Here is a 6,120-nt window from a genome sequence, read left to right as displayed (position 1 = left end):
CCCAGTGTTCAGCACGGCAAACAGGACGACTAACAAAACTGGTCGATCGCATTCCTCCATTCTCCGTACCTAATCTTGTCTTGTCCGTTCGCAAACACAAAATTTCAACCACGAGGTTGAGTTGAGAGTACACGAGGTGCACAAGGAAGGCGCGGGAACGGTAAGGGGAAAGAGGAGAGCCGGGAGTAGTTCAGGGTTGTGAGTCACGATCTGGGAGGAGGAAAGTTGGTTGCCCTGAAAGTAGGGGAGGGCATGTGCTGCATTATCGAACGTTCCGGCGCTCAGTACCGTTTCCGAGCGCAGAGTGGCCGGGAGGGGTTGAAGATTCCCCGACTGCCGAATCCAGAACCCTAAGCGTCTCGAGGACTCCCCGACCAAGGGAGCGATTGAATTAGCGGCAGTGTTTTTTAGGCCATGGGTCTTGCATCTAGTGGTATGGTCGTTCCTTACGCGTTGCGGATTCCGAATCCGTCCCGTTTTCGTGTAACCTTCGTCATCAATTCTTTCCGATTTGTCAGTTACCTTATATTTATTAGCTGGTCTCATTTACGCTTGCTGTCCGCCCAGCTCACGAAGGCGTCTGGACACCTCTCTAGTGGCTTTGTTTACCTACGTTCCTGCAGTGGTGCCGAGAGAAACATATCCCGTCCGGGTGGATTTACACATATATTGTTGGAGTGTTACACAGGTGCAGTGCTTAACTTTAAACGGTGATTAAAACTTCGAATACCTTACTCGTGTTCGGATCTGTTCTATTTGGATACGAATTTTAAGTATTTATAACTGCAAAGTTTAGAGGGAAAGTAGTGCTGTGGATGCAATTCTATCCATCCCGGTGAGTTTCTTCGTAAAATTTTTCGCTCAAAGTTAGGAAAGTAAATATTTAAAAATCAAAGCAAGAAATCTCAGCCCCATTAGCTATGATGTTGCTGTAATACAGTAGTATCTAATAGAAGCAGCTTTCATTTTAGGACCCTTCCGATCTAACAGTACCTACATAGGTACTTACTTACCAACTCCTGTCAACGTCGCTAAGATTTTGCAACGCTAGCCTTTTTTCAGACAGCTTACAGACAACTGAGAATGTTTACCTAATAATTCGATTATGAGGAAAATCGCGGAAAGAATCGTATATATTTAAGTTGAGTAGATATTTATACGTAGGATCGTTGAAATGGGTGTGAGAGTGTGCTACATGGCACTTTAGCATTCCTGACTCATACTACCCACCCTCCGACAGGGTGGATGGAGGGATCTGAATGAGATGATTACCGGGCATTACTTAGTGGTATGCCAGCATCCAAACAAGATTCATAAAGTATTAATTTTGAGACAGAGGATATTTGTGAGAGATTTCGGTACAATAATGTCCGGCAGTATTGCCAGGAGATATACAATAACCCATGGCAATATTGACGGTCATTACACCGACAGCAATAGGTATGGCTAGAAAATATTTATAAACAGAAAAGGTCACGGAAGAAAGCAATTGCAAAACTGTGGATAGAAACATAAAACATTCAGGGAAAAAAGGGGGATACAAGGGCGCCCGTATTGTCTTATCAATTTTTACCTTCTATAGAACGTATTTATGTTTGAGGGAATTAATGCATCCCAAGTAGCATTTTTCAATGTAAAATTTGCATAAGTTGAAACAATGTTAGTAGTTATTAGTTGCAACAAAGTTGCAACTTTCGGTCGATAAGTGTCGATTTTCGGCGATCTTATCGGAAGATAAAGCTGCAACCTGCTGAGATTGCAAAATTGCTGCACCAAAGTTGTTCAAAATCTAAAGATAGGCAACCAGCAATACTTTGAAGTTGAAACATGTTTCAACTTAATTGCAACTAGTTCCAACAATGATGCATTCTTTAGAGCATCCAAACATACAAACTGTTTTCCTACACAGTCTACACCATACTCTGAGGAGCATTGTGAAAAAAAAAGTGCTGGCGATGCATCTTATGAATAGTCACTGAAATTTCCATTTTTTTCTCTTTACTTCAACCTGATGTTGTAATCTTTCGAGTATACTTATTCACACTAATAAATGTGCATCGATGTGTTACGGAGCTAAACGGAAATGGAAACCGGCCAGAAATGCTCGAAAAAGGCGGCTTTTCACACGGTAATCCGAGCATCTCATGAATAGTCACTGTAATTTCCATTTTTCTTTTCTCTTCTTCAAACTTAAGGTGTACCTACTTTTGGAAAGCTTACATTACAAATTATCCATTTATTGGTAAAATATCTAAAAAATCAAGTTAGAAATAGATGGGAAACTCTAAATAAAATGGCGATAAATGACGTTGAATTAGTACTGTTGTTTTGAATCGATGATATGATTTAAAAGAGCCGATGCTAGCATCATAAAAATTGCCGATTATAAATTTCACGGTTGAAAAATGTGATGCACTTCATTGTCCTTGGGAGGACCTTTCTAAAGGTGGAGGCAGCGTGACACTTCTTTTAAAAAAGTTAGAAGCCAAGGTAACTAACTGAGAAGTACACCCCTACGGCTTCTGAATAGAGCCGTTGAAGAATGGGCAGCCCTAACTTTTTTGTTTTCTTTTTTTCCCTTTTTTTCACGTGGAGGAGGTTGAGGAGAATCCGTCGGCGGACGATGTCCAATATTATGTACCAAGTTTGCCTTAGACTTCGACTTGACTGAGAATCAGTGAGCATTTGAGAATCTAACGAAAGCATACCTACGAGATATCATTTTAAATCAGAAAAACGAAACTAAAACATGCAAGAATGAAACTACTTAGCCGTAGGTATTGAAGGAACGTGAGCAGTTCCGTCCTCAGAAGGATTCGATGAAGCGGAAAAGCAACAAGAAATCCAAATACCAAGCGCAGAGTAATTGAATCTTGAACGAAAGGTCAAACCTCAGAGTTGTGAATGAAGCGGACGTAGTAACCTTGGGGGTATTGAAGCTGAATGAATGAACAGCTGGTCACGAGATAACGCTACGCACGGTCACCTGGTAGAATATCTGCGCAGGCGCAGTATCCTCCCTCCCAGCATGTTCCCGACTTCAAGGTCAGAGCACGCGCCGCGTTGTCTGGAGAAGTAACCATCATGTATCTGGTCAGCACTGACGAGAGTGGCTTGACACACGCTTCCTCGCTCTAGTCCCGTTACTCTTGTTTTCATATCCTTGTTCCCCATTTCCCTCTCATTTTTCGTTCCTCTTTCTTATTCTAAGTATAATTTTAGTGGTATTTATTTTGTAACTGTTAATAATATGTAAGTTTCCATTGGAGGCAGTCAAACGGTTCGGCTGAATCGACTGTTTCCAATGAAAAATTTCATGTCATTAGCAGTCAGTGGTGCTCCTGTTTCATAGCTTCCGACGAATCCCTGAATGAAAGGCATTCTTCGGGATCATGTGAAACGAAATCCTTAAGGATATCACTCAAATGATACGCTGTTCCTCCTGGCGGGTACCAACGATTTTCTTTGCGGAGTGTCCGTAGGGCATTTCAAAAAGAATTTCGTTGCTCTACTTGATTTCGCCCGTCGACATTTTGGACGAATTGTAGTCGCCAAAATTTCACCCATTCCTCGCCTTCTGCCGGGTTAATGAAGAGATTGATGTGGTGAATCGTTGACTGGAGGACGTTTGCTGCCCATGAGGATACAAAGTCATCCTTGTTAACTCCTTCGATCCATTCATTGATTCAGATCCCGCTCATGTCAAGACAACTTTCTCCGAAATTCGCTACTCGCATGGCAAGAAGGACCTAATTCATTTGAATCGATCGAGGCTGATCGTCCTTCATCACCTCTATACAGAAGCCGTAGGGGTGTAGGTACTTCTCAGTTAGTTACCTTGACTTCTAATTTAAAAGGTGCGTCAAGGTTGCCTCCACCTTTAGAAAGGTCCTCCCAAGGACAATGAAGTGCATCACATTTTTCAACCGTCAAGTTTAGGTATAATCGGCGATTTTTATGATGCTAGCATCGGCTCCTTTAAATCATATAATCGATTCAAAACAACTCTACTCATTCAACGTCATTTATCGCCTTTTTTCAGAGTTTCCCGTCTATTTCCAACTTGATTTTTTAGATATTTTACCAATAAATGGATAATTTGTAATGTAAGCTTTCCAAAAGTACACCTTAAGTTTAAAGAAGAGAAAAGAAAAATGGAAATTACAGTGACTATTCATGAGATGCATCGGTTCCCGCGAAATAAGTAAATCGTTTTCCCCCGTCATTTTTGAGCATTTCCGGCCGGTTTCATTTCCGTTTAGATCCGTGCCCCATCGATGCACGTTAGTAAGTGTTTATTACTCGAATGTATATACCTACCTTAGGATTGAAATAGCAGAGCGAGAAAATTGGAAATTGCAGTTACTATGCATGGAATGCATCGGTTAACGTGTGAAAAATCGTCTTTTTGCGTCAATCTCGAGGATTTTCGGGCCGTTTCCGGTCGATTTCCGGTTTCCATCAGACCGTTATTGATCGATCGGTAAAAGTATGGAAAGCGTTGATAGTCTGATTTTATACATCTTAAAGGGTGAACTGGGAAAAAATATCGATAATTGAAGTGTTCGTTATCGAGATATTTGAATTAACATGTAAAAAATCGTCTTTATTTTCAAAACCAAGTTTTGACCTTTTTTGGCCTATTTGAATTTCTTTAGGAAAATTCCATGGAAAATAGAACAAATTTTAAGCACAGTCTTTATTTACGGCCTATACGCGTATTGGTCGTTCTCGCTCCCATCGGCTTTACGGATTCTCCCGTACCCCGGACTACACTGTGGTATAGGTAACGGCTGGAGGTCAAAAACCTTTTTCCCCCGGTTAAGTCAGGCCTCTGGAGGCCTCCGGGATAACGACCTATGAGCGTAAAGAACTTACATGCGTCCATTAACTCGGTAACGTTGTTTTCGGTTCGCGAGTATTTCTCAATTTCATTTTGTATTAATTTTGCGCGATTTTAATGATTTATCGCTCCCCCCCCCCCCCCCCCCCTCCAGATGACCATGACTAATATTATCATCACTTCCGAAATAGTTCGGCAATGTTAAATGATTATGTTTAATGGATTCAGTTGTTATAACCTTTAATCCCGCATTCATATAGTTCACAAGAGAATCAAGGGGTTTCAAATCCCCCCCCCCCCCCCAATCGCCCCTCTGATCAAAATTGCGTCAGCAATTATTGGGTGAAATCGTTCCATTTTGAATTGAGGTGGGCTTAAAGTGGTAAATTCAATAAACTCATTGCCATTCTGTTTTATCCGTTGGGGCATACTAATTCTCAAAAAAAAAAGCCTGCATTTTATGATGTTAGGGTCCCCCGCCCTATAAAACTGGGCACCCAGGCTAAATTCGTTTCTTCATAAGTGTAGAAGACTTCCTGAAAGTTGCATACTTGTATCCAGAAATGCATAATTGTAATGGTATTTCTTGCTAATCCGTCCCATTAGTAAAGAATTCCCGAATTCTGCTTGCTCATGCAACCTTCCTAGCGTACTAAGTATAGAAATAACAGCACTACCATGTGTCCAAGAGAATCAAGAGTAGAATGCCAGTTCGTGCACACCTACATGTCGCAGTTGCAGTGTTAATTTCAAGAAGAAGATATTGGTTAATTGAGAAAAATTGTTTTTTAAAAACTACTGATTCCTGACCTATCCATCGAATATGGTAATCGTAACTGTGTTTGCTGTGTCTTACGTGAAATGCTGTGATCAGGATTTTTTTTACGGCTCTCTCTTCCCAAGTAGCATTTTTCAATGTGAAAGTTGCAAAAGTTGAAACAATGTTGGTATTAGTTGCAACGAAGTTGCAACTTTCGGTCGATAAGTGCCGATTTTCGGCGATCTGATCAAAAGACAAAGTTGCAACCTGCCCTACTAGCCAAAATATTATTTTTAATACTTATCGGAATAGCAATTTAATATGTATCCAAATAGCTATAAAATAGGGTATAAAATAGCTGAAAATAGATATAAAATATCCTATCGAAATACCCTATATAGTGTCCTTTTTTTCAACTATAAATACCGTATTTTATAGCTTTCTCTATAGCTATAAAATAGGTATCTGAATAGCTATTTAATAGGTATATGGAAACCTATTAAAAAGGTATTTTACT

The 6,120-nt window shown here is 40.4% G+C and overlaps 1 protein-coding gene across 3 annotated transcripts in view; it reads left to right on the top strand.

Moving 5' to 3' along the window:
- The first annotated feature begins 313 nt into the window (after nucleotides 1–313).
- LOC109035778 (uncharacterized) overlaps nucleotides 314–6,120 on the top strand; it is a 75,101-nt gene continuing 69,294 nt past the window's right edge. For 2 of the 3 annotated variants that reach the window (XR_011900874.1, XM_072306462.1), the window contains exon 1: nucleotides 314–835. The gene's annotated coding sequence lies outside the window, so the exon portion shown is untranslated. The remainder of the gene's footprint in view (nucleotides 836–6,120) is intronic. The other variant, XM_072306463.1, reaches the window with a different exon arrangement.

The sequence above is a fragment of the Bemisia tabaci genome, chromosome 1 (assembly GCF_918797505.1).
Source record: "Bemisia tabaci chromosome 1, PGI_BMITA_v3".
NCBI classification, from domain to species: Eukaryota; Metazoa; Arthropoda; class Insecta; order Hemiptera; family Aleyrodidae; genus Bemisia; species Bemisia tabaci.
Note: the sequence above shows the minus strand (reverse complement) of the source record. Positions and strands in the feature narration are given on the sequence as shown.